We start from the raw sequence: 25,009 nt of genomic DNA, 5'->3' as shown, positions 1-25,009 counted from the left end.
TCAAATTTCAGACTCATGGACCATTAAAGTTGGAAAGAGACATAGAAGACACCTCATTCAAATCACTCCTTTCATGGAGGAAGTAAAAAATACTGAGTTTCTTAATTATCAGTCTAACTTCCTTTTACTTAAACCAATGAAATTTGGCTTTCTGAAATATAGTCAGAAATCACTTAAGGACACAGATCCTTCTTCAAATGCATTTATTCCCTGGTCTAACAATAACAACAGAAAAAAACAGTTACATGAAAACAATAATAAATAGCTACTAGCACTTATATTGTGTCCTAGAGGCAGCTAGGTGGCACAGTGGATAGGATGCTGATTTCATTTCAGACACTTACTACTTTGTGATCCTGGGCAAGTCTCTTAACTCTGTTTGCCTTAGTTTTCTCATCTGCAAAATGAACTGGAGAAGGAAATGACAAAAACACTGGAGTACCTTTGCCAAGAAAATCCCAAGTGGACACAATTGAAATGACTGAACAACAACAAATATAGTGCATTATTGTTTGCCAAATGGTGCATGCTGTCATTTGATCTGCTTAATGATTCTGAGAGATATCTGCTACTATTGTCCCCTTTTACAAATGAGTCAACTGGGGCAGAGAAAGGAATCTACTCTTCCCAGCTAGGAAAGTCAGAAGTAGGTTTGGAGTCTTGTTGACTCCTGGCCAAGCACGCTGAGCACTGCTATAAGTAGCCACCCTGCCCAGGAGCTGAGTACAATGAAGCTGGAGAATAGATTCTTCCAGTATACATGCTGGCCCCAAACTTACCTACTTAGGGAAAATAGTATTCAGTGCAAACAAGGGGTTGGCATTTATGATGTTCAAGCTGTGGACAATGTGTCTATCAGTGGTCAGACTTCCCTGCCCTCTCTTGTCACCTGAGTGATGGTCAGGGTTGTCCACACTGAGGTCTTTTCTTCACCCAGAAAGCTCTAGACTTAGTTTCAAACATTGTTAATCCTTACACTTCTTCAACAGGCCTGTAATTTGTATTCCTGAATCTAGACTTCTCTCTCCATACTTTATATAGTTGTCCAAGTTATAAAAGTACTTGGACAACGAGAGCATATCACTCTTCTGACCAAAAAATTTTAATGGCTCCCCACATATTCTAGGATCAAACACAAATTCATCTGACATTTAAAGAACTGCACAATCTGGCCTCTAGACCTCCAATTCTTCACGTACTATATGTGTGTGTGTGTGTGTGTGTGTGTGTGTGTGTGTGTGTGTGTGTATACATATATATATGTCTGGTTGGTTTGTTATAGCCAAACTAGCCCACTTGCTGTTCCTATGACTTGAAAGTCCATCTCTACTCCTTGTGTCTTTGCCAAGGACATCCTGTTCCACATGCTTGGAATAATTCTTAGTATTCCAAATTTTGCTCCAAGGTTGAGTCAGGTTGAGTATAATTCTCCTACATGAAGACTTTTCTGATGCTTTTAAGTCTTTTTCTTCTCAAATTAAATTAAATTAATGACCCATCATTATTTAATTCAGTTTTAGTGATAGATCAGTCTACTACTAAAACTGAATTAGATAATTTTTATATAGCTACAGAAAATACCAAATTCATTGTGAGAAACAATATTTCTATTTATGGAAAAAAAATAAAAAAGTGTGAATGAAGGGAGAATAGAACTTTCAGAGCTCAAATTATATTATAAAGATAATGTCACCAACACTATTAGGTACTAATTGAAAAATATAAAAGCAGATCAGTGGAAAAGACTGGATAAACAAGAATCAGAAACAAATGAAATAATCCAATGTTTAATAAAGCAGAGAACATAAACTACTTATTTGACAAGAACTGTGGGGAAAACTTAGAAGTTGGGCTAAAACTCAGCTCAGGCTAGTTTATGTAAATTTTAAGATCATAATAATTCAGAATGGATATTTCATTTAAATATATAAGTTCTCATTATTTAAAAACTGAAGGAAATTGTTGAAGGCCACATAGCTAGGTGATTATTAAGTGTCTGAGGCTGGATTTGAACTCAGGTACTTCTGACTCCAGGGCTGGTGCTCTATCCACTGAGTCACCTAGCTGGTCCTGGGAACATTCATGTCTAAAAGATTTTTATTTTCATCTTTTGACTTTATAATGCCTAGGAAAGGAGAGTATGAAAAAGAGACAATTTTGATTATATGAAATTATAATGATATTATACAAACAAAATTAATGCAGCTACTATAAGAAGGAAAATGAATGGAAAAAAAATTATAGCAAATAATCTTTATTAAGGGTATTATATTCAAGATAAGGAGTAAATGAACAAAAATATATTAAGACCAAGAGCCATTCCTCAGGATGTGGTCAAAGGATAAGAATAAAGAGTTTTCAAAACAATCATCAATTACCAAAAACTATATGCAAGACTGGTTCAGGTTATTAATAAGAAAACTATAAAGAAAAGTAACTTTGAGTTTTCAATTTTACGTTCAGCAAATGAGCAAGGATGACAGAAGATGTAAATAATTTTGGAGGGGTTGTGAGAATGCAGTAACAAATGTCACTGGTGGAGATGTGCATTCATCCAACCATTATGGAAAAAAATAAATTGTGCTAAGAATGTAACTAAAAACTTTGACCCAGAAATTCCCTTGAGGCCAAAGATAAAATATTTTCATTCATATCAAGAAATTCATGGCTGTGTTTTTCATGGTAGCAAAGTAGATGATTATCCATTATGGAATGGATAAAATCTTCTCCATGAATGGAAAAAAAGTGTGCCATAAGAAATAGTGAGGTTTAGGAAATGAAGATAAGTAGAAATGAAGGAAATATAAACAATGCACATGACAATGCAAACAGAAATAACAAAGGAAAGTGAACACTATAATGAGTAATTTGACCCTAGAGAAGGGTTAGAAAGTACATCTTCCTTCAGTGAGATAAAGGACTACTATAAAATACAACCTATACACTGGTTAGTTTCACTAAATAGTTTTCTTCTATCTTTCCTTTGTAAATTGTGTTCTAAAGGATGTTGCTTGAGTAGGCTGGGGTGGAGGGAATACATACAAAAATTAATGAAACAAAATCACTCAGAATATTTTTTTTAGATTTTTGCAAGGCAAATGGGGTTAAGTAGCTTGCCAAGGCCACACAGTAATTATTAAGTGTCTGAGGCCAGATTTTAACTCAGATACTCCAGGACTGGTGCTCTATCCACTGTGTCACCTAACCGCCCCTCCAAAATTTTTTTTAAGAAAACCCTTTTTAAGATATATTAAGAAGAATTACAGGAATGTTTTGCTCATGTTCACAAAACTAATAAGAAAAAAACTGAGACTGTTATATTTATACATTAGAATACAGAGCCATGATGTAGTTATTATCTATTAATAATAAATAACATTAATATATGAGAGATATCATGGAGAAGTTGCTTCATGGAGAGGTGGCATCAGAGATAGAAATCAAGTTTGAAAATCCAGAATAATCAAACCAGCTAAATTAAAGATAACTCTTGGGATGGGGAGAAATGTGCCTTCAAAGAGAGGGCTTTAAACATTTCTGATGAAAAGATCAAAGTGCAATAGAAATGTTGAAAAATAAACACCAGTCAAGAGAACAACAACAACAAAAACAAGTGAGCAATGACTAAGGATTATGCCTGGAAGAGGTTATTTCTAATAGGTAGATGTAATATTAAGTTATCCCTCAAAATCTCAAAGAGTTATGGAGGGAGTTATTTTGGAGGTTTTTTAAAATATTAATATACGAAAGGAAAGGAAGAAAAAGCAATACACTGGGGGAAAGGAGGGAGGAGGTTGGAGTAACTTACTTTCTCATATAATCAGAGAAAAGAGAATAGAAACAAGGTTGAGAGGGTTGGGGGAAGCATTGCTACTTTAAACATTATTTTCATCTAAAGCAGACAAAGGAAGGTATAACACAGAAGCATACAGATGCATAAAGAGATCAATGCAGAAATACATTGGACTCATCAGAGAAATATAGCAGAACAAGAAGAAGGGAGAGGAGGGAATAAGAGAAAAAGTAGATTCAGTGAGGGATTAGTTATAAGCAAAACAAACTAAGTTAAGATGGTTAACTGTAAAAAGAGACTTGGAAAAGAAAAGTTAATAACCTTTGATTGGGGTATGGCTGAGGGAAAGAGAAGATACGTATGTGAGGTCAAGAAGCATATGTATTTGAAGAGGAACTCTGGTGCTCCTTTCTCAACCCCTGATTGCTGTAAAACCTCACAAACAAATGTGAAAAATGAGAAATATTAAACATATCTGTGAGTGATCAAAATAAAAATTATATTTAATAAATTACCACTAAAAAAAGAATTGCTGGGTAGCACAGTGGATAAAATACTAGTTCTCAAGTCAGAAAAATTCAATTTACCAGACTTCAAGTATAGTCTCAGACAAATACTAGCTGTGTAACCTTGGGCAAGTCCCTTAACCCTACTTGCCTCAGTTCCTTCTCTGTAAAATGAGCTGGAGAAAGGAATGGCAAATTATTCCAGCATCTCTGCCAAGAAAACCCCAAAAGGAGTCATAAAAAGCTGACATGATTGAAATGACTGAACAAAGGAAAGAATTATAAAGTGTTGGGAGATTAACTTAATCCTAAAGAACTGGTGGAACAAGGTACAAATTCATAGAAAAAGCAATCACAAGGAGGACATTTATTTAACTTAACGTTATCATCAACAAAAATACAAAAACTTGATAAATAAATCAGACATATAAGTAAAAGAAATTAGAAATTCACCAGATTAAAACACTCATTAAACACCAAAATATAAATACTGAATGTCAAAGAAAAAATTAAAAATTAAAACAAAAAATTCATTTGAATCAGTACATAAAACCAGCAATTAAAAAAAAAATAAATCTTAACAAATTTGCTTTAAGAGCAAAACCAAAAAAAACCCCAAAAATTTAAAAAAATAAAAAATAAAAAAAATAAAAAACAACAAAAACAACAAAAAAAGAGCAAAACCAAATTATCAGTTTCATAAATGAAAAAGAAAAAAGAAATGAAAATGAAAAAGGAAATTACTAGAAATTATATGTCAATAAAATGACAATTGGAAAGAAAAGGATAAATACTTACAAAAAGTATAAAATTAACCACTATCAGAGAAGAAACAGAATTTAAATAACAATCTCAGAAAAAAGAAATTGAACAAGTTATACATGAACTTTCAAAGGGGTGGGGGAAGATAAACTTCTATACTAGATGACTTTACAAATTTTTCTAAAGAATTAATTCCAATATTACATAAACTGTTCGCAAGAATCAGAAAGGATACTATCAAGTTTGTTCTTGATAGTCTTGATCAAATAGTCTTGATAGCTAAACCTGGGAGAGTCAAAAACTGAGAAATCATTAGGCAAATATCCCTGTTATATAGTAACCTAAAAATAAAAAAGATGCATTAAAATGTAACCCAAATATGCAACACTACTACCATAATCATCATCATTTTTTCTAGAGATTCACACTGTAGACTTCTCAATCTTTGTCTATTAAAACTCCCCAGATTTTTTCAAAAAATTACTAGCCAGGCCTCCCCTCTAACTGATCTTTTAAAACCTCAAGTAAGACATTATGTATATCCTTATTAAATTTCAACTTATTTTATTATAAACTTTAACAAGGATAAAAGGAGTGAAGTTTACAAACTGTATCATATATTAATTAAAATTCACATTTGGCGCACATGTACCAAATCAGAACAAAAACATCTAGGTTTTGATTGTCAAGATTACTGGTCCTATGATATGCAAATTGTTTGAAGTTTTACTAATAACTTTGTGATGATTTGGATATTTATGAATTTTGCTGTTTTCCCCCTTAAAATCCAACAAAAATAAGACCTCAAACCCCTGTCCCCAGAGCACTCTTTCATATTATCCATCAGATCCATGCTGCCTGAAGTGTTCCAACTCTAACCTGTGCTTACCTGAATGATATTCTGCCTCTCTCTCTCTCTCTCTCTGCATTCCCTTCCCCATCCATCCTTTTCCCCAATACTACCAACTGCATCTGTTCATGTTTCACTGTTTGTCTCTGTATTTTATTAAGGTGTAACTGATGCTTTGTTTTCCTCTGACCATTATGGTCTTTCCTAGAGAATCAAGGTACCTATCCCCATTGAATGTTTTCAAATATTAATGATTAATGGAGATATAAATGCCACTGTCTATAATAAATTCTAAAATTTTGTCAGGAATAGAAGTCAAATTAGTCAAGAACAGAAGGCTGACTTTGATTATTGTTTTTAAAAAAAGAATAATTGCTTTCAACATATCTTTTTGTATATGCTTTACTCAATTATTTCCCCTTCTTTTACTGATTTGATTATTTCTGTCACTTTTCAGTTTAATAAAAATATTCTTCTTATTATAATTCTACTACTATCTTTGTGTTTTCTATTTTCAAACAGTTATTTCAGCTACTAAGATAGGTTTGTTGAAATGGAAAAATTCTTTGTGTATGTAGAGCAGAAGAAAGGATTAAAAAAGTAATTCCTAGTTACTTGTACTGGAAAGGAATATGAATGAGTTATTCTTTACTTTCTCCCCTTCCAATATCTTATTCACTCTTTTCCACCTTTCCCATCTAGAGGGATTTTGGCACTTACAACAAACTACTAACCCTAAGGAGATACAAGTAACAAAGTAATGATAAATGCTCTGGACTTTTTTTTTTTCTCAGACATCTACAGTTTCAGATTAGAAACTTAAAAGGAAAAGAAATATTAAATGTAGATATCATATTTAAGTCACAATGCAAACCATAATATTTTTCTTCTTCCTATAACAAATATACAGCTCTTGAGAAATAGAGTGATGTGGATCAGTGGAATAGGTTAGGTACACAAAACATAATAGTAAATCACTATAGTAATCTGCATGATAAACCCCAAGACTACAGCTTCTTAGATAAGAACTCATCACTTGAAAAAACCTGTGGGGAAACTAGAAAATGATGAGTCAGAAATTAGATGTGGACCAACATCTTGTACCCTATACCAGGAAAAGGTTGAAATGGGTACAGGATTTAGACATAAAAGGATGAAACCATAAGCAAATTGGAAGAGCATACAATAGTCTACCTGCTAGATATATGGAGAAGGGAACAATTTGGGAACCAAACAAGAGAAAGAAAACATTGTGAACAAAATGGACAATTCTGATTACATTAAATTAAAACAAAAATCAATGAAATCAAGCAGAATGACAGGAAACAATTTTTGTAGCTAGTATTTCCAATAAAGGTCTCATTTCTGAAATATATATAGAAAGCTGAATCAATTTTGTAAGAATACAAGTCATCCCAAAATTGAAAGTCAAAAGATATAAACAACAGTTTTCTGATGAAGAAATTAAAGCTAACTTTAGTCAAATGAAAACATGCTCTAAATCACTGTTAATTGGAAAAATGCAAATTAAAGCATGTCTGTGGTACCACCTATCAGATTGGGTAAGAAGATAGAAAAGGAAAATGATAAATGATGGAGATGATTTGGGAAAATTGGAACATTAATGTGGAGCTGTGAACTGATCCAACCACTAAGGAGAGCAATTTGGAATTATGGCCAAAGGGTTATAAAACTGTGCATACCTGTTAACCTAGCAATACCACTATTAGATCGATCTGTATTCCAAAGAGATCAAGAAAAAGCACTCATATGTACAGAATTATCTCTAGCAGCTCTTTCTGTGGTGGCAAAGAATTAGAAATTAGGGGATAACCATCATTTGCGGAATGTTGAACAAATTGTGGTATATGAATTGTTCTTTAAGAAATTATGGATGGGGCAACTAGGTGGTGCAGTGGATGGAGCAACAGCCCTGGAGTCAGGAGTACCTGAGTTCAAATCCGACCTCAGATACTTAATAATTAGCTAACTGTGTGGCCTTGGGCAAGCCATTTAACCCCATTTGCCTTGCAAAACACTAAAAAAACCCCAAAACAAAACAAAACAAAAAAAGGAATGATGGACAGGTAAGTTTCCAAAAAACCTGGAAAGACTCAGTGAAGTGCATAGAACTAGGAAAATATTGTACACATTAACAACACTGTGTGATGATCAACTATGATAGACTTAGCACTTCTCAGAAGCACAATGATCAAAGGCAATTCCAAAAGACGTGTGAATGAAAATGCTCCAGAGAAAAGAACTATGTATCCAGAGAAAGAACTATGGAGACTGAAGGCTGATAATCACAAAGCATACAATTTTCACTTTTTAAAATTTTGTGTTTTTTTCTTTCTCATAGCTTTCCCTTTCTGTTTTGATTCTTCTTTTACAACATGTCTCAGGTGGAAATATGTTTAACATGATTTTACATGTATAACCACGATCAAATTGCTTGTTATTTTGTGATGGGAAGAAGGGTGGTAGAAAAATTTGGAACTCAAAATCCTACAAAAATAAAAGTTGAAAATTACCTTTACATGTAATTGGAAAGAAAATAAAATACCATTAACTTAAAAAAAAGCCTCAAACCCCCTAAATAAAAATATATAGTCTTATTTAAAGCAATATTTCCCTCTAAGCAGAAAAAGGAATTGCTAAGATTACAGAGAAAGGATAGGAGTTCTAAACTTCAATTAAACCTGATAATTATTAGTGAATAACTTTGGGTGCTTATGATTATTCTTCAGTAAATGGATATAAAGATTATAAATCTAGAAAAATCCCTTATTATTTTATTTTTCAACTTTTTAATACATTTGGATATAACACACAAGCTGATAAAGGCATTGTAGTTCAAAATTGTAGTTCTAAAATTTTTCCTCAGCTGTGCTAATTATAGTATGAACTAAATTGTTTTTCAAATATTCTTATTTCATTATCCTATGAAAAATTATGTTTTTAGTTAGCAAACTTTTCACATCAGATCTAGAAATATATTGAAGCATCATGATATGTATGTGTTTAAGTATATAAATGTATATGTGTAGGACCAATCAGCAATCAAAGTGGATTAAAAACTGAGAATGACTGTTTCTTTTGCTCAGCTAAAATGCTACCTTTTGCAAGAAGTCTTTTTCAGTTCTCTTAAATGAGGACTTTTCTTTGAGATTATTTATCTATATATCTTGTTTATAAATAGTTGTTTGCATATTTTATTCCCCATTACATTATGTTACTTTTAGGGCAGAAACTGTTTTAGCTTTTTTTTTAATATCCAAAGTGCTTAGCACAGTCCCTAGCACTTAATAAAAAAGTATAAAATATATTAAAATAATAGTTATAACTTAGGAATACAAAATCAAATGGAATATACTAACTTGTTGAACTGATCTACATTAGAAGAGTTTGACAGTCATTTACATCTATCACCTCTATTTTTTTTTTAAACAGGAAGCCAAGAGTGAGGACCTGACTTATCCAAGGTAATAAACTTAAGAGAGATATATTTATAAGAAATCTTATATATCCATTGAATCAGTTGAAATAGCTCTTTCTCAATTACTGTACCAATTAAAGTTATTAACCCTTTATCTATGATAAAAGCTGAAATGTTTGAAAATTTAGGAAACATTTATGTATAAAATAAAAATATTTGACATGATCTATGCATATGCTTAAGCTTCAAAAAGAGAATATTTAATACAAATTTGATGTCACCTGTCTATGTGTTCACAGAATTGAGTACAAGACAGTAGTCTAGAATGATAAAAGGGTCTTCCTCAAAAATTTGCTAGTCACTTTTCCTATATTCATCCATCTCTCTCTCTCTCTCTCTCTCTCTCTCTCTCTCTCTCTCTCTCTCTCTCTCTCTCTCTCTCTATATATATATATATATATATATATATATATATCACCTGTCAATGTCCAATCAACACTTAGCAGTAAAGCTGGAAGTGATGAGCCATGGGACACTGCTGACCATCAGCTTACATCCTAGGACTCCAAATTGAATTTTTTATAAGCAAATGAAGAGACTTAAAATGCTGTGGCTTTAGCCTGGGACTAGTCCTACCATGGGAAAGTGAATGAAATTAGCTTTATCCAAGTGCTGAAGAAACTTCGATTCTCTTTGGTTGCTAAAACTTTATTTTGACATTTCTCATAATACTCTCTTCTTAGGGAGTTGGTAAAAGCTCAGGTGAGGAGATGTGACTAACTAGAGGCTGAAGGAGAGAAGGAAGAAAGAGCAATATTTAACAAAAATGTAGAAGAGAAAGAAGTTTGGTAGATTTAAAAGAAAACAGAAACAAAGATTACATTATTAGTCTGCAATCTGTATCTGGTTATTTTTGATCTCTGATCTTCTAACAAATTTAAAACATTCTGCTTATTCTTTATAGAATAAAATTATAAATTCATAATAAAAGCAAATTATGGATGTTTAGATTATGATTTCTAGTCTATAATATTAGACTTATACAATATACTATAGTTTTTCCTCCAGGAGATACTGGGAATTGTTTTGTGAGATTCTTGATTTTTCTTTTTTATTTATGAGTAGCAACTTCCATTATCTGTTCTTGCCATCTTTAGACAACTAAACTATTTGATCTTTATCACTTCCTATGATATGGACAATAGAAGAGACTAAAGATATTTTTCTTTGATAAAGAAGGCAGAAGCAAATTTGGAAAAGAGTAGTTCTACTTTTATTCTGTTATTTGTGAATATTATCTGAACATTGTTATTCTTTATCATGATCATAAAGGCTGATACGATACTCTAATAATAATATACTAGAATGAAGCATGAGAAGAAATTGCACAAAATCATTAATAGATGTGCCCTAGAAGAAGAAAATCAAATGAAATAAGGAACATACTAAATATTACTTTAACTTACTGTTGTGGATACTTGTTCAAGGGTAGAAATAACTCTCTGCTGTCTTCTTTTGTGCAGTTTTTCTCTCCACATCATTCTGCAAATCTTCAACAGGGAGTACATACAACACCCTGAGAACCTTTCTTTAGAAGTCTTCAAACTGACATTGTGATGCTCTGTTGGTAATGGAGTATGTGGACTCCTTGTTTGTTATTCCCTATTCTTCTAGTCAATCTAAAATCACACAGCTTTCTAATGAAATTTGACATTCTTTTTGTCTTGTAGAATTCATGGTTAATAATATACTAAAACTCACCTATCATGTGTCTTTCTATTGCACTAAATGTGACCCACAACTTTAATTCTTTACAGAAAGTGACATTCTAGGCTTCATAGACTTATATGAGTAGCATTAGAAAAAGACAGGTGGAAAAATGATGGATTTTTGTCTTAGGGATAATTTGTCAAAACTAAAAGTACAAAGGTAATTCATTCTCCTTTCTTCCCATTCAATTATGGTTCACTGTTATAATGCTCATCCAAGACATATAAGTGAAATAAATCTTTTGTTTTATTTCATTAATTTCCATGGTCAAATAATCCATTACAAAATGGTAATAATAATAATGATGATGATGATAAGCCCCTCTCTACTAAGTTAGTTCTCAAAAAATAGACTTTCTACTAGCTGGGCTGTTCCTGAAGCTTGTCAAATATGGTAGAACTTGTCAAAGTTTATATTTCAATATACAGGGTCCAAAGAACCTATATGAAGAATCAGTGTAAAAGCCACTTGGACAGGTTCACCCTGGGGGCTTGCCTCCTCTTCCAATCTGTAGCACACAGCAGACCCTTCCTTCCTCCTAGGCCTTATTCCCAGAGACCTATGACATCCTTCTTCAACAGAGGATAATTTCTATATTTCAACCCACTGTGGCATCATAGGCAGAACATTCTTTATGAAAATTGTAAGATTTTGGAGCTAAAAAAGGCCTCTGATTTTACTGATGAGGAATATGAAGTCTAGTATCCCCAAAGATAGCAAGGATAGCCTTGATGAAAATAAGAGTAATAAACAGGCTTTTACAAACTTTATTTTACAGTATATTACATATCTACTTTCCCAGAAATGACTTCAGAATCAAGAGAACATAAGCTTCAAATATTTGTTGATTAAAAAAAGATTTGCTATAGAAGAGTAAAAAAAAGAGTTCTAAAGGCTTTCTAATAAAGCTTCTTCCCTGCATCCTAAATGAGATTTATAAGTACTTATGAATGTGACCTAAACATACATACATAAAAAAAACAAGTAGATGAAAAAATGCCTAGCACCTCTAGACTGTGATATGCAATTAGAAGGACAGCCCAATGGGCTGATCCATCAATATAACTATCTTAAACACTGTAGGTCAATGAGTTGAGTTCAGAATTTGAATAGAAAAAAAGAGAAAAAATGGATTGCACTGCATTAGTAAAATGTAATTGTGTAGTGAATAGAAATCGAGGTGATTCTATAAATTTCTCTCTGTCTCATTTTCATATACACATACTTTTTTAAAAACAATAATATTATTCTAGTGATGAAATATACCATAGTCATTAAAGTATAAAATATATGGATTTCCCAAAGAACAATGGGAAAGCAAAAGCTGGAGGTAAACAGATAGGAATACACTACTAATTTTGACTTTTACATAAGAGGAGACATAAAAGATACCATTCAGGAGATGTATTATCAAAACAGAAGTTGTCTAGGTATGTATTGAGAGTCAAGGAAAAGACAAATTCTGTAATAGTATTGACAGAAGGTTAAACCACAAAGTGGAAGGCCTCTAGTACATTAGTCAGATTCCCTAGAATGGATTTATAAGAAAACAGAGTGAGACAACATGGATGTATTATAATTTGTGACACTAGAGAGAGTATCAGACTGAAAATCACAGATCATTTGAAGTCTAAAAGTACTTCCACTGAATTTCTAACATGCTCTCTTCAGCTCAAATGCTCAATTTAGAATTTCCTCAAACACTTCCTGAGGGACACAATGAATCCACCTTTCCGTAGAAAGGTCTTGTATATGTGGCATTAGAACCCATTCTGCATAGAAATATTGTCCTTATGATGTGACTGGTTTCTTCTGGAGTCTGAATCACATGAATTAGACTCTGATTCAATTATATCTTATCAATTTTCAAATTAAAATGAACCTTGTTTGTAATTCTTGGAGTTCTATCCATTTTTCTCCCAATATAACTGGAACTTTTTTTTGTCCTTTAGGTTTTTGCAAGGAAAATGGGATTAAGTGGCCTGCCCAAGGCCACACAGCTAGGTAATTATTAAGTGTCTGAGACCAGATCTGAACCCAGGTACTCCTGACTCCAGGCCGGTGCCCTATCCACTGCGCCCCCTAGCTGCCCCCAAACTGGAACTTCTAAACAGAACTTTGAAATTATATGCTGCAACTTGCTTTATTAAATGTGTAATGTTTGGGAGCAGTCATACATATCCCACTTAATTTATAATTATGTTATTTATTAGTAAACAATTTAAATAGATTCAAAGTGACATATTTTCATGTTTGACATTCTTATTTCTCTCTGATGAATTACACAATCAGATACTAACCTCACCAGATCTAGAATTTTATGCCATTAGGTAAAATGTTATATTCAAGTATCACAAAGTATTATATAAGTTTAAAATTCTAATGCAGCCAAGTTTTAAGGTAGAATTTACTAATATTAAAAGTCAATTATAAGTACTGACTTTTCTTACACATCTATGAAAATAAAACCTCTATAATATGAAACCGTCTTTTGCCAACATTATTCACATTCGTTCCCTTCTTCAGAGGCAGGGAGATTAATTAGGAGGCACTGGCCTGCTAAAATGTTGACCCAGGGTGGTAGCTGAGCAGAGACAAAGTTACAAATAGGATACATGCTGTGGAGGAAGCTATCTGACCTTGAAGAAGTCACTGAGCCTCATTCTGTACCTTACTTTCTGCATCTGCAAAATGAAGGGGTTAGAGATTGCCATGGTGTCTCTATGGTCCCTTCCTTCAGATATGATCTTACAGTCATGAAATGCCAAGATATGAAGACTAATTAGAACTATGTTGTGAGGAAGAGCGAGGAGGCAAGGATGACTCTAGGTCATTAACTAGGGTGACTATAGTCAACCTTGAGAGAAATAAGCAATTGTAGAAGTAGGGTAGATTGGGAAAAATTTTTACTTGTGAATTCCACTGTGGACATACTGAGTCTTATATGGTTGTGGGAAATCCAATTCAGAATTTCTGATGGATAGTTGATGATAAGGAATTTAAGTTCAAGAATGAGAATAGGGATTGCTCTATTTATCTATTCACCTCAATATCTATTTAGGGACTGAAAGCAAGCCAATACTGGGCCCAAGGCAGGTAGCATACATGCAGGATGGTTTGACACTTGAAAGGTCTTGTGAACTGCCCAGGTCTGGGTTACAGATTCAGAGCTGACTGTGAAGAAAAGTAGTTGCCTTAGTTGTGAACTGAGAAAGAAACAAGCTCTGGGGGCGGCGAGGTGGCATAGCCCTGGAGTCAGGAGTACCTGGGTTCAAATCCGGTCTCAGACACTTAATAATTACCTAGCTGTGTGGCCTTGGGCAGGCCACTTAACCCCATTTGCCTTACAACCCCCCCCACCAAAAAAAAAGAAACAAGCTCTGGCTGTGTACTTAGTTTCCAAAGATAGAAGAGGGACTCTTTCTCGCCTGCAGCTAAAGCCTACAAAAATAAGCAGGTGAGATTCCCCAAACAAAGAGCAGTCTGCAGCTGAGCTGCTCTTGAACTTGCAGTGGCTGAATCTAGTAGCTGTCTACTGAAATTTCCAACCAAGTCAGAAAGTAACAGAGCTCAAATTGGGAAGGTAGTGAGCTGACTTTGCCCTGGATCACATCACTTTGAGAGCACTCAGAATGTGAGGGTCCCCAGAATGAGCTGTAAAATTGGTAGAGGGTCATAAGTAGACAGAAGCTCAGGCCAGATATATCTGCCCTGGGCCACTCTGCCTGCCCACCCACTAGGGTCTCTACCCTCACCCCTCACAAGAGCACTTAGCCTAGCCATAAAACAGAGCCCAAAATCAAAGTCAAGACAGAGGCTGAAAAAATGAGCAAATCAAAAAAAAAAAAAAAAAAAAAAGAAAAGAAAAGAAAAAGAAAAAAAGGATCCCACCATGGAGAGTTATTAAGGTAAAAAGTTCAAGACAAAACCACAGAAGAAAAGAATGACCCAAAACCATATATGTAGCTTCAAAGTAAAATGTAGTTTGTACTTAAGTCCAATTCTGAAGATAAAGAATAAAAAGCAACATAAAATTACTTAACCAAATCAAAACAAACCAAAACCAAAAAAAAAAAAAACAATTAAGGGCAATAGAGGGAAAAAATGGGAAGAGAAATGAGAAGTGGAAGACACAAAAAAAGAATCAACAGCTTGCAACAGATACACATTCTTACCAAAGAAAGCAACTTCCTAAAATTAAAATGAAGCAAATAAAAGTTAATGACCATAAGAGATCCAGAAAGTAAGATAAAGTCAAAAGGCAGAAAAAAAATAAAAAATAATATGAGTTGGAAAATAGATCAAGGAAATAATTTAAAAATCACTGGACTATCTGAAAACCAGGACTAAAAAAAGAGTCTAAATATTCTATTTCAAGAAATTATAAAAGAAAATCTAAAAGAAAATTCTTAGAACCAAATAAAGTAAAGAAATACTGTATAGGTTACCCCCTGTCACCAAAAGAAATCCACAAACATTTCCATAAACATTATAGGCAAAATCCAGAGCTCAAGCAAAAAAATAAAAATAAAAAAATCGAGCAGCTACAAAGATAGAATTCAAGTATACTGAGGAGCCACAATCTGGATCTATAGATCTCTTTTCCTGGTAGTGAAGATGCTCTTGACAGGAGTTAAAAGGAATCTGTATAGCTTTGTTAGATGGAGAGGACAGCATGTACAGACCCAAATTAGTGATTGGGGTCAAGAAAGGAATAAAAAGAAAATTCTTCTAAACAGAAATAAGAGTCCAGGTTGATAAAATTTGAACAATGGCAGATGAAAAGTTGTCTAAAAACAACATACTTAAGAACCTCAGTAAGATAGCACTAAATGATACCAGAACTTAGATCGATGAGGATGAAACATATTTTCCATTGACTGGTAGAGAAGCAGTAAATTAGAGTAGACAAATATATATTTAAGTGAATAATGTGTTGGCTTGTTAGCTTAATTGATCTTTTTGTAAACAAGGGAGGAGGTTTTTGGGGGGAGTAATTGGGAACTGACAGCAAAATTAAAACAAAACATTTTTTAAAAAGGCTTGAAACCCTAAGTTTACAGTCTCCGACAGTCCTGGCCACAGTCCAATGGACCAGCAGGTGGCAGCGTGAGACACCAATAGAGGGAGATAACAGGAAAAGGTAACAAAGAGGGAACCAATTGAAAGATGCCCAGCAGAAATGCCAGCAGAGAGCACAGTGATGGAGAAGAGGAACTAATGCTGAATCCCAACTTTATAGAGAAACCTGTGTGGCAACATATAGGGGAACAGGCAGAAGCTCTGGAAAAAAGGGATACTGCTGGGCATGAGAGTAATAGAGGCCAATATGCCCCCTGGACATATGCCACCATCCCCATGCTTATATCCTGGTACATACACTAGCAGGACCAGGAACTGTACCTTTTGACACTGTTCTCCAAAAACTGTTCTATGCCTTTATATTCATATCCCATTTCATGATCTTTCTTTGATCTTCTGTACATCCTTTAAAAATCTCCTGTGGAATTTCCTGTGAACAGATCTAGTCAGAAATGCAGTGTTATTCAAATGGAATTCCTTCTGCCTGCCTCAGTATATCAACCTTTCTTTTTGTCTTTATAATTTTATTGTTGAAAATTTCCCATTCTTTATCTATTGATAACTATAGAATTCTACTCCATGAGCTCTCAACTATCCTCTTCCTGACTTTAACACAAAATTCTATGCACTTGATCTTACTTTTTTCTACTTTATTAGAAATTCTAAGCTACAATCATCACTTTTTGCTCAAGGTCCTCATCATTTTCATTTCATCAATGCTAATCCTAAATATTTTGAGTTGTAATAATTGAAGTGAATATTTTCCATTTTATAAGTAATCTACGTTAATTCAAGTTTAGCTCACCAGTCAACAATATATGTGGAATGAAGCAGCCATGTGGCCCAATGCATTGATTGCTGGGCCTGAAATCAAGGGAAGCTGAGTAGGAGTCTGGGCAATTTACTTCACCTCTGTCTGCCTCAATTTCCTCCCTTTAATAAAATGAAAATAATAATAGCCCCTATTGCCCAGAATTATTGTGAGAATCAAATAAGAATGCAGTTCCTTATTTTTAAACTTTAAAGTGATATATATATAAAGTGATATATAAAGTGATATATGAAAACTAGCTATTGCTTCTGTTTTTATTATTATCACTTCTTTAAAATGAGGTCTTTGAAAGAAAAGCACTATAGTTCAGAATTGGAAGAGACCTCAGTGGGCATCCGTTATAACCTATGGCAGAACAGAATAATTATAATAATAATACTTGATGACTGGTTATTCAGTCTATGCTTTAGAGCTCCCAGAGAGGGAAAACCTCCACTTGCTGAGACAGGCCATTCCTCTTTTGGAGAGCTCTAATAACTAGGGTTTTCTCCATGAAATTAAGCCTAATTTTGCCTCTTAATAATTTCTAGTTACTGACCCTAAATTTGTTCTTTGGGACAAAAATGTTAGAAAATGTAATCCCTCTTTCACATATTACACCCTCCATATTTGAAGACTGTTAAGATATATATATATATATATATATATATATATATATATATATATATATATATATATTCCTCTGACTTCTAGACTCTGAGTCTGACAATTATGTCCTGGCTAGGGCAGAATATGGAGAAATGATTACTTCCTTAATTCTCTGGTACTTTTAAACTCTTATCCCCTGGCAGCTATATCATATTACCATATCATATTGTGTTTGTAGACAACTAGAACCTGAGTTTTGTTCCAACAACATAACTAATATAATAAATAAAAGCTATAGAGAAAAGTACACTAAATTATCAAATTTAAAATTTGTTTTGAAGTTGGGCATCTAGGAAAGGGGAATCAGGTTATTCAGAGTTGGGAGCTAATCTTTCAGTCAGACTGAGGGAAGCTACTCTATATATTATTAAACTAAAAAGGTATTTTAAAAAGTTGATAGAAAAAAGTTAAGGCAGAATAGAAGAATGAGAGACCCCAATGGGAGCTGACTTTGAATGCCACAAATGACTTGCAGAGGAGGCCAAATGAAGAGAGAGGACAAGTCATTCTGAGTAAGTACATTGATGAGTCAAGATAAGCTCTTGTATACCAGGTTTTAGGGGAAAAGTTTAGCTTGTATTTGGAAAAATATTGTAAATGCTGAGTCTAATTTTCATGGAAACATAAAATCATCTGCTAAACTTCAAAATGCTAAAAGTGTTGTAGTCAGTCTTTATAGGCTATAATACTAAGTAACATTCTTTAAATAATATGTCTGCTTTATAATCTTAAGTTATTTTATAAATTCACTCACATGCTTTATTATAAAAATATTAATAAATTATCTACATTCAAATATACTAATATAATTAAATATTTAATTACAGTACTATTTAAAAAATAAACCTTATCTACTTGGAGTCTTCTTATTTTTATTTATAACACCATATTTTGGTCCTCAGGTGAGATGATAAAAATCTATCTAAAAGTATAGATTTTAATCTCAGATATTAGTGAATCTCTGTGTGAGATATTAGTGAGTGTGTGTGTGTGTGTGTGTGTGTGTGTGTGTGTATGTGTGTGTGTGTGTATACCATATATATGGTAATATATAAAATGAAACTGACACTTGAATTGGGTTCTTTTTCCTACCTGAGAATTAAGTTCTATGTGAATAGGTGCAGGTATACATCATAATTTACCAAAAAGAAAGCTAATTCAACTTGAACAGTTTCACTTTATATTTTAAGGAGGAAGGGGAAAGGGAATAAGAATGTATACAGCACCTACTATGTGTCAATAAATATATTTTGCAAATGAAATATTTTGCAAATGAGGCAAACAGAATAACCTATTAAAAGTTATTTTAACTAATGTTTTAGGCTCAATCTGAATTCAGATTTTCCTAACTATAGGCCTATTGTACCATCACCTGTCTACTTTAAAGCATTTAAATATTTCTGTTAAAGTGTAATATTTTTCTTTTTTTTTTCCTTTCTTTTTCTTTCTTTTCCTTCCATCTGCATGCACAAGCAAGTTACAACATTTACTCCCAAAATCTTGAATTCCAAATTCTCTCCCTTCCTCCCACCCCACATTAAGAAAGCAAGTTACTTGATATAGGTCAAAAATATGTAGCCATGAAACACATTATAATAGTCATGTTGTAAAAGTAAATATAACCCCTTCCCCCTTCATAAAGAAAGAGAACCTCAAGAAAAATAAAGTATGCTTCAGTCTGTAATCAGACTCCATCAGCTCTGTCGTTGGGATGGATAGTATTCTTTTTCATAAGTCCACTAGAGAAACTGCTTCAACACCCCCCCGCCCCAGTTGCTATTACTAGCTGTATTTTCTTCCATCCTATTCCTCCCTACCCCCATTTATTCTATTCTCTTTCTCCTTTCACCCTGTCCCTCCTCAAAAGTGTATTGTAACTGTCTACCTTCTCCCATGATCTTCCCTTTCTTCTATCACCTAAGCCTCACTCCCCTCCCTGTCCCCTTCTCCCATCCCTTTTCTCTCCTATTTTCTTCTAGGTTAAGATAACCAATTGAGTGTATATGTTATTCCTTCTATGAGCCATTTCATTTTCTCTTCTCTTCTCCATCTCTCACTCTATTGCAAAAGTTTTTTCTTGCCTTTTTTATGTGAAATAACTTACTTCATTCTACCTCTCCTTTCTCTTTCTCCCAGGACATTCCTTTCTCCCCCATTATCTCTATCTTTTTTTAATATTTTAGACTTCAAATTCAACTCCCTCCTACACTTTGTCTATATGTGAGTATACTATTTTTTCAAAAGTACTACCAGAATTATATACTTTACTTGAAATGACTCTCAAAGATGGAGAAGAATGTAGACCAATGAAAGGACAATTCTTAATAAATGTTAAATTGAATGTCTCATATGCTACTGGATGACATTACTGTGGCAGTCTGTTTAGCATTATTGAATTTCTTAGCTAAAAAGAAAGCTTCTATGTCAGGGTGCTCATTGGAAAAAAATCAGAAGGTATCAATGAAGCATTAAAAATAATACAAAGCTATATTTACTTTTGAATATTTAGCTTTCAGTGACTGTACCATTTATCTTCTGTCAAGCAGAGCAAGGGAAAATTACAGAGGAACATACTCTTAAAATGCTAATTCTCATCCAGCTACCACTCTCACATGACCCAAGACAACATGTTCTTTAGCCTGCAGTATTTCAGTTGTAGAGACAAGCAAAAGAGGTACAAGCCTCTCAATCATAAAATTATAATCCTTCTATTATTCAAATACCAATATCAAACAATGAGAAAAATGTCAAAAATAAGTACCCATTATCCTCCTCTGTTTTATAATTTTAAGGGTGACTATAACTATAATGTTGTTTGGAAAAATGTTACCAAGAACAGTTTGTAATAGAAAACAGTGAAAGGAAATACTGGAGTTACTTTGTAAAGAATTATGCCCATTGAGGTTTATTCCTCACAATTATTTGCCATAATTTTATAGCCATTTTTCTTAAAAAACTATAAGAACTTAATGCTACTTGCCTTTTAATAATTATAAACATTAATTTTGTTATTGATTACAAATTTTTAGCCTTTTAGTAAAATTTATACAGTGAAGATACATGTCATAGAAATATAATAGTAATATCTTGTTCTTTATAAATAAAACATGCTTAGTCACAAAAATGTTGTGAAAAGCATGCTATACAGTTAGAGATAAAAGATTGGAAGTCAGCTGAGTGATTGAGGCAGGACAGGAAGTATCACCAATAATTTTTTTTTTTTTTTAGACTTGCTCAGGGTCAGGAGGACCTGAGTGTCTGAGGCTGGATTTGAACTCAGGTCCTCCTGACATTCAGGGCTAGTACCATACTACCTAGGAGAAACCAACAGTACTGTACTGGAAATCTAAATATTTGCAGTAAACTAGGGAAGTGATCAGAAGTAAAAAGTATGAAACTTAAAATTCTTCTACTAGAAAAAAATAGAGCAAAGTCTTGTTAATTGAACAGAAGGATAAATATTGGGTGACACAGTCATAAGACATATAAATTAAATTCATACAAAACAAGATTAGTAACTGAAAAATAGATCTAGGAATCTAAGTAGATGATAATCTGAATAAGTTAATAATGCATTAGCATGAAGAGAAATGTGCTATTGGTTTAACTAAAGTTTGCAAATTTTGAGGATTATGATATTCCCACTGTAAAAAGAAAGTAATTTCCTTACTGTAATTTAATTAACTAAGCTATTCAATTAAGCTATATAACGCAAATAATATAGAAAACAATTCAGAATATTATACTGTGACTAAAATGTGACTGGATAAAGAAGATATTAAAGAAAGTCAAAATGACTGAGATTATTAGAGAAAATTTAAGATTCACTTGATAAAAGATCTAAGTCTGAGAAAAGCTTCTATACAAGAGTTGTCAGAAGGGATCTCTGGAGAATGAGAACTGCCTCACAGGATTGGTTTACTGAAGGAGGAGGTGAGACTTCTTTTTTTCTGTAGCTCTTGACAAATAGTACGAGGACTTCAGAAAGGTTAGGTACATAACTATAAGAATATGGGGTTGGCGGGGGTGAAAAGGTGGTGAAATAAAACTTAAATTATAATGAAGTGATTAAATCTGAGCAAAGGGATATTCAGATATGGGATTTTTGGGGGCTTTTTTTGGTGATCAATCCTATAGTAATTTCAAATGCAATTAGATGTACTTCTCCATTTTAGAGTTGAAGTTTCAGTTGATGAAAGTCAACTGGGTTTTCATATTCTACTGTTTTCCTTTTTGAGAGTGTATTTCATCCAGTAAAACTTATAAAATAGACATTGAAATAGGCACTAATTTTTTAAAACATTAATTATCTTTATTTGTATATAATTTTTTGGAATTTCCTTAAAATGTTATTTTATTTCATTCTTTTAAAAAATTTTTAAATTTATTTTTTCACATGGCAATGGGGTTAAGTGACTTGCCCAAGGTCACACAGCTAGGCAATTATTAAATGTCTGAGGCCAGACTTGAACACAGGTACCCCTGACTCCAGGGCTGATGTTCTATCTACTGTGTCACCTAGCCGCTCCAATTCATTCTAATTTATATTTTAAAACCCTGATTTTGCTTTTGGAGGGGAAATATTTCTTTAAAGACTATCACTGATTTCTCTCTAAGTTTCTCCTTAAAGGGTAATGCAATTAATCTAAATGTTGAAGGCAGCTCTGTGGCCCATGATCCTCAGTTGACTAGTCTTTTAGGAGTAATAGAAGCTTCCATGAAATTAACTAAAAGTTTAATGGAACTTTCTATGTAGCACTTACACAAAAGTGGCTTATAAGAAGAACAAGGTTTTATTAACAATTTTCAGCAACTCAAAAGTTAGGCAATTAAGAAAAATTTCTTAAATGACTGATGCCACTGTGATTTCAAAAATGGGATGCCTGAAAAAATTCATTCTTAAGTTGAAAAGAAAAATATCCTATGTTTCTCATTTTGATAAAAATTGGAATTACAATAGATAATACAACAAAGAAATTTTTAATTATTCTGGATCCAATTTATAAACGGGTGACTAATTCACACCATTAAAATTAAACTTCATGTTTAAATAATCAATGAGACTTCTCTGCATCTTATAATCAATGTAGTTTAAAAATAAATCTAGTTCAGTGATGTCATATATATATATATATATATATAAAACAGTGAAATCTAGTTCTGATTAATTTGGTGCATTATAAATTGAAGTCATGCTTTAATAAATTTACAAACTGCTATATTTAAAGAATATTTCTATTTGTTGTTAAAACATGCCCTAATCTTTTTATTACATTTTAATTCATGTTTCATTCAAAATATTTTCATTACTTGCCTTATGGATTGTAGTGACATCTGAAATCTGTGGATATTTGATAACCTGGTGCTTCCTTTTTGTTTGATAAACCTGGAGAAATGTCAGGGTACTATGAATTGGAAAGAAGGGAAATATTCTGTGTTCTTGGCTTCTGGTATGATATATCCCCTTGATCCTGTTCAAAAGGAAAAAAAAAAATTAGCAACAGTTTTAAATTGGATTACTCCTACTTATTTTTACATATTATTTAAACAAAACACTACTCTCAGATAATGGTCTGTCATTAGAGTCATAGGATTTTATAACTAGGAAGAAGTTTTGCAGGTCATCTATTCCAATCACCTGATTTTACAGGAAAGCAAAAAGAAGCCCAGGAGTTGAAAGTCATGCTCAGGATTTCACAAAATGAAGCAAAGACAAGATTAGAGACCCAGATCTTCCATTTCAATGATCTATCTATGGATTAATACTATTTTTCAATGAGATGGAAAAAACAGGCTAAGGTTTGGAAAAATTTTTTTAAAAAGGACATAATTAGTCTCCTTAGGAGAAAAGTTAGATAAAACAACTGGTTCACAAACATTACAAATAGATGGGCACTGCTGTGTTGTATGGAAAGTAAATTACTGGCATAAAATCTTGCTATTTCAAAGTTATTTGTAGTAATTTTTTTCCTAATTCATCTGTGAAAAGTAGAGTTAGTTTGCAATCATTTTGTGAATTAGTTTTTTCTTAATATTTTGGAAAAATACTTCCAAAATCTTCTTGAAATAACTGTTATCATATATCTATATAAGGCAAAAGGAAGGAAAAATTAAGAATATATGACAAATATTAAAGATTATTAGAATGAAGCAAGTATATTAAAAAATTTGAAGGTAGGAGTTAAGGGACCACGAGTTAGCCTTCCTTAGAGACTGAATGAGGAATTTTGAAGTAATTTATACAATAACCTTAAAATGCATTTATTTGAATAGAAAAATAGACAAATTAAGAATTGGAACACAACAAATACAACAACTAAGGAAATCTAAACATTCATTGAAGTTTTCAGATAACATAGAGTTTCTTGACTTATAAATTCCATAAACCTAAATTTATTATATAAATCTACATGATTAGATTTCCTGAGTTCAATTTTTCAATGATGCAAGTACAGATTACAGACCCTTCTTGTGGTCAAACTATTCTGATGTGATTTAATAAAAGTACTCAAGGTCACAATATTTATTTGAGGCAGTTCATTTGAGTGCAAATTCATTCAAAAACCCCATTGGAGTCTGTGTAGTCATTCTGACTAGTCTGAGGAGCAGGTAGTCACTGCTAATAGATGTTCTGAAACAACTCCTTTTTTCCAGGTCTGTGCTCATATAAGGTCCCAGATCATTGACCTTGGAGCTGGGACTACTTTGGGATTCACTGTCTGAGGCCTGATTTCAGTCTACTTATACACCTCTATAATTTAGGAGATGGTCTTTGAAATTGATATGACTGAAACAAATAAAAATTCACCTTTGAGCAATCCTAGTGATGAGCAGCTTTATATTTATACTGGCTGATTCTCTGAGGACAGGTACATAGTCTTTTACTAGGCTTGTATTTAAGCCTTTCCAAATGAGAAAATCTGTCATAGCTTGTACCCCACTAACATAGCCTTTGAGAACTCAGGTTCACCTCCATACTAGGATGAAGCATCAGAGCACAACTTTAGTGGTACTTTTAGCATATTATTACAATTTCAAAACAATAAAGAAAGGCTTGTTTAGCAATATCTAATTAAGAGAGGCACCACAGTGAATAAACAGCTATTTGCAAAATCAGTAAAGCCCCTAGTTCAAGTCTTACCTGGCACATACTGGTATGTGTTGTTGGGAAGGTCACTTATCCTCTCAGGGGCAGCTAGGTGGTACAGTGGACAGAGCGTTGGACCTGGAGTTGGGAAGACATGAGTTTAAATCTGGCCTCAGATAATAGCTGTATGATCCTGCACAAGTCACTTCACCTCTGGTTGCCTCAGGTTCCTCAACTGTT

The 25,009-nt window shown here is 33.1% G+C and overlaps 1 protein-coding gene across 8 annotated transcripts in view; it reads right to left on the bottom strand.

Annotated features, from left to right (window-relative positions):
- The window catches only part of MBD5 (methyl-CpG binding domain protein 5), a 390,335-nt gene that overhangs the window by 141,156 nt on the left and 224,170 nt on the right, over positions 1 to 25,009 (bottom strand). For all 8 annotated transcript variants that reach the window (XM_074215120.1, XM_074215116.1, XM_074215118.1 and 5 more), the window contains 2 exons: positions 24,824 to 25,004; positions 22,997 to 23,153 (listed from right to left, as the gene is read on the bottom strand). The gene's annotated coding sequence lies outside the window, so the exon portion shown is untranslated. The remainder of the gene's footprint in view (positions 1 to 22,996; positions 23,154 to 24,823; positions 25,005 to 25,009) is intronic.

The sequence above is a fragment of the Macrotis lagotis genome, chromosome 1 (genome assembly GCF_037893015.1).
Source record: "Macrotis lagotis isolate mMagLag1 chromosome 1, bilby.v1.9.chrom.fasta, whole genome shotgun sequence".
Taxonomy (NCBI): domain Eukaryota; kingdom Metazoa; phylum Chordata; class Mammalia; order Peramelemorphia; family Peramelidae; genus Macrotis; species Macrotis lagotis.
The sequence above is the reverse complement of the archived record's forward strand: the minus strand, read 5'-3'. Positions and strand labels throughout refer to the sequence as shown.